Raw genomic sequence first — 15,062 nt, forward strand, 5'->3', positions numbered from 1 at the left:
ACCAAAACACTGAGTTGTCTTATCATGACAGAGAGAACCTCACTCATAGAGATTGATCAGGCTAGAAATGTATATGTCAAGTGAGTGACAATGAAAGAGTCAGAATTGTTATGTGCTATTCAATGTGATTCAGTCCTTAAAAATCATGTCATAGGTGTGTATGCCAGAGACAATTTACCTGTGCTTACATCTCAAATGTTGTTGAGAGGTGTTGGACTTATTGTGAATACAGACAAGAAAGGAAAAGAAGGTCAACACTGGATTGCAATGTATTTTAAAGACAACAGAGCGGAACTGTTTGACAGTCTTGGTGAACCTGTACACAAAGATTTTGTTAACTACCTAATGTTGTATGCTGAGTCTTATGTATCCAATCAACTCCAGTTTCAAGCTTCTGATTCCAATCTATGTGGATTGTATTGTTTATATTATTTGCTTTGTAAATTTCAAGCTTTTATGACATTAACATCTATTTCTAATCAGTTTGATTTGAAATATTTGCTGTGGAATGATATGTTCATATCTCAATATATATGTCATTATTTCAAATATTGTCACCCACCTTGTATGAATTGTATATAATCTATCATGAGAATAACCATGAAAAAAAAAAAAATAAATAAATAAAGTTAGTTTAGTTGAAGTCATGAGTTTGTGTTGTCTTTGATATAAAGATTGCTACAAAATGATATTCAAGTCATTATTCAGAAATAAATTGAGTCGTTTACATCCACCATCATGGAAGAAAAGAAATGTCTGATACCATTTCACACACCTTCGACACTGACAGTCCTTGGAGGTTCAAGTTCAGGGAAGACATATTTTGTTTCGGAGCTCTTAAAAAAGGTTTCAATGATGTATGATACACCACCTAACTTGATTGTGTATTGTTATGCTGTGTGGCAAGACATCTATGCTGATTTAGAAGGAAGTGTACACAATATCCAATTTCGTGATACTTTGCCAACAGAAGAGGAGCTGAAATCCTACTCACAAAAATCGGATAAGCAAGTGTTACTTGTCTTTGATGATAAAATGGGAGAAATTTGTAAGAGTCAACTGATTTTAAATCTGTACACAACGCTGTCACACCATCTTGGAATTTCAGTTATTTCCATACAACAAAGTGCCTATCCTAAAGGTGAATGTAGCAGAACAATTTCGTTAAATACACATTACTTTATACTTTTATCAAACCGACGCTGTTTCAATGAATATAAAATCTTAGCATCACAAATATTTCCGGGGCAAATGAAATATTTTACTGAATCATTTCAAGATGCTGTTGAGAATAAAAGATATGGTTATTTACTTGTAGATGTCAGTCCATTTACAAATGAAGATTATCCCCGTTTAAAAACTTCCATATTCAGCAATGATGCATGTATGGTGTATTCGCCACAATAAAACACATGTTGTGGCTATAACTTGATCATTTTTATACGGAGTTCAGCTTGAAAGCATTATACTAAAATGGATGTGTGTGGACGTCTTCTTGATGATGAAGTGGTAACTGACTGTGTTGAAGTATCTCCCTTCAACAAACGTTATGGACAGAAGTTTGTTGACAGAATAGCTTCATTTAAGACTTGGCCTATACAAATGAAACAGTCTCCTAAAGCCATGGCTGAAGCAGGATTTATTTACACTGGCAATTCTGATAAAGTGTACTGTTTCAAATGTAAACTTCATGCATCACAGTGGATACCAGAGGATGATCCTATGAGTGAACATTTTAGACTGTCTCCACACTGCAGCTACATTCAGATGGTTGCTGAACCTCAAGATGTCAAATCAACTTAACATAAACGTCTATAAATGAAGTTATTCTTATTGAATTTTCTCCATTTTAATCACAGACTCACAGAGTGAAGTATCATTACAATGAGTGAACTGATAAAACAACATTCAACATTTCTTCACATGTTGGAGATAAGTTCAACAAGACAAAGAAAGGCTTTGTTGGAGCATGCAACACAGAAACAGATTACAAGCATCTTAACACTTCTATTTAACATTTTAAAAGGAATCATACCACTAAATGATGGTGATAAAAGAAGACTCTCCAGACATAAGAGCTGCATTCGATCTTTGGCTCACAAGACAGTAAGTAAACATCGGAAACGTCAACTTCTGATTAACCACCAGACAATTCTACCTGTTTGTGTGAGAGCCTATTGGTTATATTCATCATTGCTAGCACGTGAAGTTGATAGTTATCATCATGAGCAAACCAATGATTCTTGTGCCCAAGGAGACCTATCAAAGGTTAGTGGCCAACAATCAGTGTTCACCTCAGACAGGAGATATGAATCATCAGAGACAAACAGCGAATCCGGAAGTGAATCAGACACTGAATCCACCAGTGAATCCTCCACAGGAGGAGAATCCAGTGACAGCGAATGATCAAAGTGATACTAGACCAAGAGAAGATAATACTTCATCTCTTCATGCTGATGAAAATGTGATGCTTCGAGTACCTGATCAACTTATTCAAGACATTTCATCTGCAAATGCTGTTGGCAAGCTCTTATCCATGTGGTTCTTTTTGAAAAACAATATTACAACTGGGAAAATTGGATTAACGCAAAATTTGCAACTAGTGTTAGAGAATGGAAAAGTGTTGTATGGAACTAACATTGTAGACTTAATTCGTTTTGTCATACTGTCTCCTCAGAGTAAATCTTCACCACCAGGATATACCAAGTTTCATAAACTTCTAAAGTTCTTGCATGTACCAAAACAACTAATGAAGAAAAGAAAAACAAAAAGACAAAAAACAGTGGTGAAAACTTTATACATGAAAAGAAAGGCAGCTCAGGGTGTACCTGGAGCAACAAAGTTGAGAGCATTAGAACCTCTATGGTAATGTGCTTCTTGAATAAATATTGAAATTTTCATTTCTCTGTGTTGTCCTCCTCTGCTCCATATGGATAAATTGTCACATCACACAGAGATCCTCTCTTCACAGATATATCATGGCAAACACACATGTTGTATACATAGCGCTGAGCACAAAACAGATAAGAATATTGGTACATTTGAATACCAAGAATTCAGTCATTATGGTATGACTTATGACAAGTGCATACCCGAGGTTTAGTCTTGTACTTCTTCTTGTGCACTTGTATCCTCACAAGACATTTGTCTTTGTGTACCATAACTTTATGGTACGTGTGTTTGAGTTTGTTGTGGCAATAAACACATTCAAAAAGTCCACAACTGTCTTCACCATTGGTATCAACTGGCAAAAATCCACTGCAGCTTCCACAGATATATGTTGTTTGTTCCATCTATGGAATAAAAAGAATAATGGGAACAGAGGTGAAAACACAATGTTCAATCTTAAAATTAGTGTTCATGTTTAGTAAATGTTACTATTATTATTATTGTCTGAAGAGAAAATGATTCAATTTATTAAAAAGAAGGATGCATACCTCGACTGCTTCATCAATGGTTTTCCCACAGACACCATATGAATCTACTCTGGTGAATAATCATAAGGAACACTATGTATTCCATCCTCTAAAATGAAGCGTTTGTTGTCTATTGCTGTCAATGCCACTTTGGTGTGATGTTGAGTATACAGTGTGTTATTATGTGATCTGATGAGATTGAAAGAACATGAAAAAGATTTATTTTGAAAAAGACACTCTCTAAACATTTCATGTCTGAGAACTTTTTTGATCACAGATTTCTTTATACCTTTGGCAGTTTTCTTTTCCACATTGTCTTTGTCTGTTTTCATTAAAAAAGAGTACATCTTACTTTTTAAACCACAGAATTCTAAGATAATTTTTCCACCTGCTTCATCCTTCATTTTTCCTGTTACCTTCTTATTATGCAGTGAATACAATCCCTTAGAATCATGAAGTGCATAATTAGAAGTGTCAAATAAATGGAGATTATGCTTCATAAATACATAAGGATCAAGAAGGAAAGTGTGTGGTGGAGCATGGATTTGCATGAACAAACTGTCTGTGTCAGTCATTAGCAAATCCATGTGTTCATGTCCATACTGGTCTTGCATGACATCATAGTAAAAGGAATAGATTTCATATTTAGCCAAATCTAAAATGCTAAATCCAACTGCAATGGGTTGATCTAAACGAACAGATAGCTTTTCCATTTCCACTGCTACCACATCCTCTGAATAAATTTTTATACTTTTGAAGTTGGATTTTGCAGCAAGTTTTTGTAACTTTGCACGCTGGGTGACTAAATGTACTGTTTTATGTTTGCGCTTATTCATACAGAACCGACCGAACACACAGTTGTTCATCAATTTGTATCGATCTTTATCGCAATCATCTTTTGCCTGTTTGCGATTCCGTAGATTGAGTTCTACATAAGGTTTAAACCATGCTTTCTGAGAGAAGCTTAATACTTTGTGTATGCGATCTAACACTAAACCATGCTTCAAATATAATTTCAAGGTTTTGAAATGAACCACATAATGGAAGCGATCTTTCAATGTGCAAAAGAGTTTTCGACCAGATGATTTTTGAGGCATATTATCAATTGGATTTTGGAAGAAATGAGCCAACTGTTCTTTGTGTTTCTCTGAAAACTCTTCAAAAGGGATATCATCATGAGCGGGAGCCATGGGGAAAGCTATGTGTTTTTTGTGTAAGTGATGAGGATACAATAAATCCACCTCCAAGATGTATCCTGTGTCACCTTGTGTATCAACATTTTGCCAAATGATAGAGTTAAACCCTTCAGGTTTCATGAACTGAAAGTTTCCAACAGGTAGGGGTTGCAGCATAACTGTAGCATATAATGAATTGACATCAAAATAAAGAAGAGTAGATGTGTCTTTTTCTGGATCAAAATTGTCACCCATGTGTTTGTTGTTGGCTTCCGCATATTTCTTGCCAATGACTGACACCCCACCTCTGATAGAATTTTCAATGAAATTGTAAGAGTCTACATCTGTAAACAGATCTAATTTTGCTCCTGTGATTTTCATAGCTGCATCTAGACAGAATCTTGGCATACTATAATAGTGTGCTGGATCAAGTCCATAGTCATTCAAACAACCGGTTCGAAATGTTTCAACAATATCTGTAAGCAGTAATACGTCTGTTTTGACATAGAGTTTTGTGAAGTCACTGATGGTTTTACATTGAAATGTTTGCCATAATTTCTGAGTATAAGCATATTCTTCATCACTGATACCTTGTTCATTGAGTGAGCTGTAAAATGCTTCCTTAGGTGGCAGTGATGTCTCCTCTAAAGTTTCCCATGATTGCATATATTCATAAGTAAAGTTTAGTTTTCTTGTGAGAAGATGTGCTTTGTCTCCAAAATGTTCATTTAGATACACAAAGGTATCTGCTCCTTTGTCTAACTGATTTTTTGTCAATTTATCTAATGAACTTTGTAAAAATTTATATGAATCAAGAAAGATGAGATTTTTGTCCACAGTAAAAGATAGAAATTGTTCAGCAGTATGAGGTATGACTTCAATTTCGCGATCACCAAATTTTTGTGCCACCTCCAACAAAAGATGTGCATCATAATGTTCCAAATTGTGAAACATGACCACCACCTTCTTTCTAAGCTGAAAATTTAGATTGCATTTGTTATGTAAAACCTGACGGAATTTGCCTGACAAGTGATCATGATCCAACACTCTATCAGTGCCCAGCAGCTCACCACATAAACCACAATGAGTTGTGTTAGCTATTATAAGGTGCTCCTGATTGGTAAGCTGCATAGGTTTAACTGAATCAAACAAATTCATGATTTCATCATATTCTTTCAAAATAGTTTCAATAAAATGTTCTGCTGCATTTTCTCCTACATAAGTTTGAATAGGTTTAGAATACTGCTTGTCAGTGCATACTATTTTGTAGGCATAAGCACAGGGGACATGCTTATTCAAAAGGTTCTTATCATTGACTTGTTCCGCTAGTAATAAACTGTCGAAGTCGGCCAAAATCAAGACCTTAGACCTTTCACTTTTGCTTTGTGATCTTAAACCAAACTGATAAACAGCCTCCTCTTTTTTAGGTAAATCAACTCTTTGTGCCTTTGTGTAACAGTAAGGTTTGTGATTTTCTAATACTCTCTCAGATGAAAATGAGCATAAACACTTTCTACAAGTATGGTGTTCACAATCGCTGTGAGTGCTTCTGATTAATCCAGACAAATTGTTGATGAGACAAAAGTGTGTATTTGGCAGACTATCAATCTCCATGACTTCCTCATGATCTTCCATCCCTAATATGCCCTCAAAATCATCTGGTTGACTTTCTTCTGACAAAAGCAATAAATCTATTTGTCTGTCAACTTGTACATTCTGTACATCACTGATGTACAGTGGATACAATGTCCCATCTTCAAATCCATACACATTGATGCTCAACTGGTTTACCTGTTCAAAACGTGGGATTTGTTTTAATGTCATGGGGAAACTAAAACCTTCCAAGTTCAACTGATTCAAATATGGAAGGTAGTGTGTCTGTCTCTGTTTATTCTGACGAGCTGGATACAATTTGACAAGAATGGATAAAGGAAAACATAAATCATTACCCTCATTTTTTATATTGGTTATACAATGAGTATGTTTTGCCAGTGCTGGTGGGAGTGGGATGTAACTACCTCCTCTAAAGGGGTTGAACTTTACTACACTGAGTTTCAAAAGGATAATTGCAGAGACATTTAATCCTGAATGAACTCCTTCATAATCATCTAATGTTTGAAGCATTTTGTTCATAGCTTGAACATATTGTTCCAGTAAATCAGTACTTTTTGTTGCAATTTGCATTTCTGATCTAAAGTAGGCTTCATGAAAATGTGAAGGAGCATCTTCACTTGGTTTCTCCATTTTGATGTGTAAACACAAACTCCATTTAATTGACTTCTTCTCTGCTATTTCAGATTCAAGAGCAACTATAACATTGTTCTGTTCACTAACAAGAAATTCCAAAACATCAGAAGCATTTCCACCTTCAAAATCGTATACTCTAGCTTCACCTTTTAAAGATTCAGAAACACATGGTTTTGAATGATCTTTGGGTTGACTAGATTGTGTAGAAGTAGAGGGTGGAGAGGTTAGAAGTGATGAATTGGGAGGTGCTACTGACACAGTTGCTGGCTTAATTTTTTTCTTAGCCTTGCCTTTGCCATGTCCTATCATATGATGACCTGATTGGCTTTTGTGCATTTGCAAGGCTTTAGATGTAGGAAAAGATTGATGACATGTTTGACAAATGTGACTGGTGTTAGCATTTGAACCGGTTGTGCTGTTTGATGTTACACAGTGATGATTTTGAAAATCAGTCTCATTTAGAAAATTGTGAAAGCAGTGTGAGCATTGACGGCAATAGATAAATCGCTTTTTGCAGGTTTTGACATGTTGATGCAAGTTATCTTTTTGATTAAAAGTCTTTTCACAAAACTGACAGGTAAATAACGAACCTGTTCTTCCACAATTTTTAATATGACGTACTAAACTGGATTTATAACTGAAGCGATAATTACAATGTCCACAAATGAAGACTGAACAAGTTGTATGATTTGACATTATTAGGTTATTTGTCCAGAATAATATGCATGACAGCGTGGATCTAAGTGAAAAAAAAGAATAAATTAAATACAATATTTTACTAAAAACAACATCTATATTGCAATCAATACATTGCTCTTTTCTATATTTCTAAGATGATTTTCAGCTGATACATTGTTAGACATGTTACACTAGTGATAACTGATGGTGAAACAATGTTGGTCTTGGTAAAGTAAAAGTAGAGTTAACTGAGAATGGTTGAATATTCAGTTTAACAAAAAACTATTTCTCATCATGATTAAAGGAACAATATAACAAATTTCAGTCAATAAGCATATGAAAAAATGACAAAGACTTACCTTTCTGTTCTCTTTCTGTTGTTTCAAATATAGAGGGATAGAATGTCTTCAAGCATATGTGATGAAAAATGGTGAAGTCCCACCTTTTATACCTTCATATATGTGATGGGTTACGAAAGAAATGCTTCGAAAGAAACCAGACAGCCTGTAGCATGGTTATGCTTGAAACGTCCTAACGGTAATGTCACCTTGAGAAAGACAAAACACCATCAAATATACTTCCATAAACCATAGAGCATGTTTTATGATGTCATTTTGCATCAACTGAAAACATGATGTCGTGACAAAAGTGTCGTGAAATTTGAATAGTTATCTCATGTGATTGTGATTAAGTAAGTTTGGTATGTAAAAGTGACTGGCAATAAAACCGGTTGAAGCTTTTTCGTAACCTTTTCCTTATGTAAATGTCACTTTAACGTGTTTGTGACGTCATATACCCGACTTTCTGTCTTTGACATGATGTAAAGTAGCTTATATAACATGAAGAATCAGCACATTTCAAGGTGAAAATCAACATTATGTCTATCACATGACGACATTAGGTTATATAAATGAATAATTAACAAATTTGAAGGTGAAAAACAACATTTCAGAATATTTCAAACATCACATGATGAAACTGTTTGAGTATAAATAGGTTTGTGGCTCTGCTTGATAGTACAACTTCTTGCATCCACTAGAAGCTACAACTATATATTCAACAAGCTATATTCATCATGAGCAGAACACCATCAGAAGTCATCTACCAATTCAATTACTTCAATGGTGTTGTATATGTGCATCTATCGAACTGGAATGCAAAAGGGATGAAAAAAACAATATCTATGACGTCGGAGGTTTTCAGAAACTTCATTGCCACTAACAACGATTACATCACTCAACTTGACAAATATGAAAACAACATTCAAAATGACGAAGATGTGCCCCAGCCTGAGTTGCCTCAGCCTGAAATGATGTCAGCAGCTCGGCAGCCTCCCTCTGCTGAGACTGGTGCACGAGTAAGGTCACATGGACCACTGGATGGACATACACAGTCAACACAACTCCTGTCTGCTGGGGTTCAGGGTGGGTTTATGCCACCTGCAGGACATGGAAGAGGGTATCAAATGAACCTCATGTCTCCGCCGCCTTATCCTAACCAACAATAGGCTGGTAAGTCATTATACATTTATAATATTTGTGATTAGGTTTAATTAATGTACTGTGACTATGAGCATTATATTACAAGTTCAAGGGACAGTTTTACCAGAAGTATTTTTGTGGTTAGATAAACGCCAAATGTCTTATTAATCAAGATTAAGTGTTTTGACTGAAAATACCACAATTTTGTGGTGTGCAAGATATTGTGCAGACTGTGGTGAAGTAATACCTGTAAGTTGGAGCATATGAGACACACCTAAATATGTTTAACACACTGTTTTCAAAACTGAGCTGATTTCATATCTGGTGAAATTTATGTTGTATAATTTCTTATCTGGTAAATGTAACAGCAACTTTGACTAAGTTAGTGTAAATCATATTTTAGTTTACGCTATAATTTTTAAATAGTTCCTTGAGATACTGTCTATGCTGAAATGTATGACATTAAGTCATTTAATTATATCTAATAGTATCTATGCAATCATTTCAGATGATGAACTTGGGAACATTGACTCACTTGGAACATTGACTCACTTGCTGTGGCTCACTCAGAAAAGAAAAAAATAAAGTTGTAAAACTTTAAATGGATGCTTTCTTATGTTTATACATATTATAAGTAATTACATGTGAGAAACTGACCATTTATGACATACAAGCAACATGAAATATTGAGATATTCGCAAAGTTAAAAATATACAAGTTCTTAATTTGATACATAATAATTGCTAAAACTACATTTTTATTTTTATGATGTATTTTTTATCTATGCGAATATCTCAATCAACATGAGACTGAACAATAATAGGTGAAAGAAAGACAAGGAGACTAAATGAACATTTATTCAAGATACAATGGATAAAATGAATACATGGGTTATTAAGATGTGTTGATCACTGACATTTATCAAAGAGATAATTCAAAACTAATTATTTCTACTTTATAGCACTTAAGCTTATATGATCTGTGATAATGTGTCTTCAGTTTTTAATAGTATGTTGTATTTGTGTAATTCATAGACTTAATTACACTCACCAATTCATACATGAAATATTGGAAATGGATCCATGCTGGGATACTACACTAGTTGGCATTGTGTGTGTGTAAGAAGATAGTGGTGGTTCTAGTTGTCAGAGTCAAAGTCAGACTCATACATGTCATCAGAATCATAGTTAGATAAGCTGGAAGCCAGGAGGGAGTGTGATGAAGACGGTTGATGGAATGCACAACCTGAAGAACGCACCAACAACATGTAAGATGTCAAGTGTAAGCAAGTTTCAAAAAGTTTCAACAACAACAAACCTCATACATGAAGTACATATTGTGGAATAAAAAATATACAAAAAGAAAATTTAATAAACATTTCTCCATTTGTACAACAATTGTTTGGAGGCTCTAACTCGTTTGATCTCATGTCATTCATGGTATCCTCATTGGAATTTACTACAAAGTGAACTGATTTAGAAGCAGATGTCTGGATGGGCTTAGATGTTGTGATTGGAGTAGCGTCGGTCGTATGCGTCGCTGTCATAACAGCTGCGTGTAGCAGCCACAGTCTATCGAGTAGTCTCACCTGCAGCTGTTGGGATAAACTGTACGTGAGGGGGATATGGAGAGCGGGTGGTGTATATTGGCGACTGTAAACGGCTTCGAAGTACGTTCATCTCCACCTCGGGTTCAAGATTATGTTGACGTCGATGAGGAAGGTGACATCTATGGATGATTTCTTGTAGACGTTGTCTATTTCTTCTTATCAACCATATCAAAGCGCTCAGCAACATGAGTGACACTATACCCAAAATTGCTGCCAATATCTGACCTGAAACGAGGTAAACTGTAAATAAGTGAAACTAAAATATGAGTATGACTTTTTTTCAAAGATATCTAAAATGTGACTAAGTATGCCTATATAACTTTAAAACTAGATATCATTCAAGTTTTACTGAAAATTTTACAAAGGTACAATGTGGTTCATGTTTTGCTGTACCTACCAGTTGTATCAATTGCAGTTCTAACACCTTCAATGTCATCACCACCATCATCATTAATGTCATAGTTGTCATCTGTATGCTGAACTGAAGGAGAGGACGAGTTGATCCATGGATAAAGTAAAGGAATTTATATGCAAATATATTTGAATATTGTTTTGTTTGTCATGATGATACCTTACTCATGATTTATCCTTTTTATATCTTTCAAAATTTGTCTTCAACTTGAACATTATATCTTACTACATAAAAGTTTATTGACAGGGCTCCTGATCTCGTATTTTTATGCATAGTCAAAATAATACAAAGTACAGCGAACCAAAATACTGTGATCAGCAGCAGCAGCAATACCTGTTATATACTTATCAGTTGAAGTTGAAATAGCTGTGGTTATGATTGAGGCTGTGGACGTTGTAGTAGGCTCCTGACTAGTGCTGATGAAGGCAATAGTTGTCCTATGTGATGCATGTTTTAAAGTAGTAGTGCGTGGTGTAGGTATCAAAGTGGTAGGTGTCCACTTAGTTATTGTGGAGGAAACATGTGTAATTATTCTTGACAGTCGTGTTGTGGTATGAAGTGTGGACATATTATATGTTGTATGTGTTAAGGTAGTAACAGAAGTAAGAGTATTATCAGTACTTGTTTGTGTAGTAGTCAAGGAAACAAATGGTTCATTGCTTGTAGATGGAATTGGAGATCTAGTAGAAGTTAACGTAGTATTAACTGTAAAACATAAACAAACAAGTAAAGTGGAAATAACAATTTAGTAAATAAAACTAACATGAAACGATAATTGAAATAATATTTTATCAATATCATGATATCAGATGTATCAGATAAATAAGTGATAAAATAAACATGGTAACTCAATTAACAAGACAAAACGTTCATGATAGTGAAGCATGAAGAACTAAAAACTAATATTTATGTGAAATCTTTTGGGTATAAATTGATTGATATATTGTCCTTGCAATGTCAAAGTGTCACTAGATGGGATTGGAATCCTCCTCAGGAGACAGAGTTGTAATGGGCGAATCATTCCTCCCTCCCTCCCTCCCTCCCTCACTTGACCTGTCTGGGATGTAGACGGGAGGGTAGAAAGATGAGTGTGTAATGTTATCCATTATCAAGTCGAGGGGCTGGGGGTTATCTTATCAGTAAAATGTGTTTTAAAACAAATTGTTCTTTGACAAGCAGTAAAAATTAAAAAGAAAGCTAGGATAGACTCCCATCAGAAAATGGAAGTGATAATTATAGTTTTAAATAAGAAATATTTGTCCTTTGACTAAAAAGTAAGAGAGTAAAATGACATAGTGCATCATCGATCTCTTCATAACATTTGACAAAATATTGGTGCAATGAAATACAAAATACCTACAGATACACTTCTTTCCATTTATGGTAATAATCCTGGAGACATCAGACTGTAAAGACAGTACACTTTCACATGAAGCCTTCCCGCCTGTGATGGTCTGTTAAATAAATTATAATTTCATATTTTGCACTATCCTTTAAAATTATCCTTTGCTTACATCTTATGAGTTAAACTAACTCATGCTTGATAATTAAAGCCAGAACATGAATATTGATTCAATCAAATGTTTAAATATCGAAGATGTGCTGCTAAGTTCTATTATGATGTTCATGTAAATGTTTTTTCAACAAATTTGATGTGATAGAAAAACATAATAAACCACACAGAATTAATTTATGGAGTGAAACAATAAGGTTACAGAAGTTAAAGGTGCATGGTTGGAGTTGTCTCTCTTTCAGCAAACAAAAAATTCGTTTTCAATCATCTACAAAGTACCTACTTTTATTTTCAGAGAGGTTCACAATATTGCTTGGATGCATAAAATCTTGAACGATACGACATAAATGTGATGAAGAAATATGTTATATCTACCATTACCAGATCACTGATAAAAAAAAATAAACAGTGACGTGTACCAATTACTAAAATGTTATTGTAAACTTGATCACTTATAGATAAATTGAGTATTGATTAAGAATAAAAAATCAAGCTGTAATAATATGAAAGATAATAAATCGTGTTGAAATTAACTTCCTACCTTCAAAACTGGAAACAGCAAGATGTCTATTCTTATATCCATGAATGATGATTGTAATATTAGATATTTTGCTTGAGTATAATTGTTTCCAGTCTGATGAATTAACATGTGCGTTGTCCCTTCACATACAATCACTTGACTAGTCTGCATAGCACAATAACGCGAGAAATATTGGGATTTAGCCTCAGCACAGGTGAAAATCGTCAACAGTATAATCCAGACATTTGACATTGTCACAAATGAATTGGAAACTTTCTGCTGAATATGAATGACAGATTCAATGTTTGTCAATGAAATTGTGAGCACGTGTATTATAGGACAACAATAGTATCCAGTGTCAAAATTCACATGTGCGATCCTAAGACAAGAAACAACCACAACGGGAAATACGCTTCACTGTGTTCCACAAAATATGAGGAATATGATTTTAAAATGGTTGAGCTGACATTAACGTCACGGAGAGTCTACGCCTGTCATGTTTCTAAATTCATCAAGTTGAAAATCGTGATACACTAGCTTTAAAACTTTCCCTCCCTATAATTCATAATGCAAAGATGACATAAATGTCATTGAGTGAAGACGGTATCACCTTTATTAAAGATAAATGACACAAAATAGCTTCAACTATGTTAACTTTACATATTTGTGAAATTTGTGTATAAGCGGTTTTTAACCTATGGAATTTGTGTATAAGCGGTTTTTAACCTATGGAATGTGTGTGTAAGCGGTATTTTATACCTACTGGTATAGTATATACCCAGAAATCTATGCCACCCAAAAGAGACTTGTCTTCGGAGGACATCAAAGAAATATGCTCCCTTCACAGTATGGTCACTCCAAGCGAGGTCAAAAAACGCTTTGGTATTGCATCCACATGGCTGTACGAGATACGGTGAGATCCTGAGGTCTTGCCTGCTGACAAGAAAACTCCAAATCCGACAGCGCCCTCTAGCGCTGGAGTATTGCCTGATGCAGGACCTTCGACCCTCTTGCTCGCTATTGAGACACCTCCAACCATCCAGAACTTCTACGATCATCTGTGGAAAACACGAAAATGGTGTCAGCTCTTGTGGAGCAAACCGCGTTGATTTTGTCGGCTCGGGCAGAGCAAACAACGAATATATTGGTCGACATCTTGTCTAAGCTGGACCAGGAAGAACTCCAAGAGGATATGGAAGACGAGGAGAACATAGAAGACATTGAGGAGGAACATTTTGATATACAGAAGCTTGGGCAGAAGGTAGAATCAATCCAGAATTTTGTACATATTTCAATGACTGCCTTTGCTCGTGTCTTGTGCACGACCTGGAAGCACTGCACATCAGCCAAACAAGATGATTCACAGTTCATGCACCCCGCCACACAGCATGGCGTGAAGGCTTCTAAGGATCCCTTCCACATGAATAAAAATGATGCATCTTACACCTCAAAATATTCTTAAGTCGTCTTTTGTTGTTCCTATCATGAAATGATAATTCATACCAAAATTCATTATTAATTGTAACCAGTACAAGCAATACATAGGCATTCAAATATTAGGAAAATGTCAATATAGAATATTAGGTTCATTATGTATCAGTAATAGCTTAGACAAAGACTCCTGTCAAAAGTTGTCAAACTTATCTCACTGACATTATATTGAAAAAGGTATAAGTTGTGACCTCACAGTTTCACAGAGTTAAAATCCTAGCCTGAGGTAATCAGAACACCACTGTAAGACAAACCATTCAGTAAGACAGGGGTTATGTCTAGACAGGTCAATAAACTGCTTTGATGAGGTAAACATGCCATCACCTACAGTAAAATTACATTATGCAAACACCAGTTAATCCAGCCCAGAGTAAGCAATCAAGCATCCAGTAAATGTGCCAACAAGATTAATGCCACTTAGAACAGGATTAAAAGGTTAAGTACTCCCCCTGTCTGGCCATTGAAGCTGTTCTGGTAGGACACACCCCATTTTGTTTATCCTGTATTTCATTGGCTACTG

General features: G+C 35.2%; 2 long non-coding RNA genes across 2 annotated transcripts; both read right to left on the reverse strand.

Moving 5' to 3' along the window:
- Positions 1–2,778: 2,778 nt before the first annotated feature.
- LOC137278144 (uncharacterized) lies at positions 2,779–8,422 on the reverse strand. The gene is made up of 2 exons (XR_010956644.1): positions 3,438–8,422; positions 2,779–3,293 (listed from the first exon to the last, which is right to left on the reverse strand). It is a non-coding gene; the product is annotated as an uncharacterized lncRNA (long non-coding RNA).
- A 1,368-nt stretch (positions 8,423–9,790) lies between these two features.
- On the reverse strand, positions 9,791–11,726 carry LOC137278143 (uncharacterized). Its single transcript, XR_010956643.1, has 3 exons — positions 11,352–11,726; positions 11,004–11,087; positions 9,791–10,831 (listed from the first exon to the last, which is right to left on the reverse strand). It is a non-coding gene; the product is annotated as an uncharacterized lncRNA (long non-coding RNA).
- Between the last annotated feature and the right edge of the window lie 3,336 nt (positions 11,727–15,062).

The sequence above is a fragment of the Haliotis asinina genome, chromosome 3 (assembly GCF_037392515.1).
Source record: "Haliotis asinina isolate JCU_RB_2024 chromosome 3, JCU_Hal_asi_v2, whole genome shotgun sequence".
Lineage (NCBI taxonomy): Eukaryota > Metazoa > Mollusca > Gastropoda > Lepetellida > Haliotidae > Haliotis > Haliotis asinina.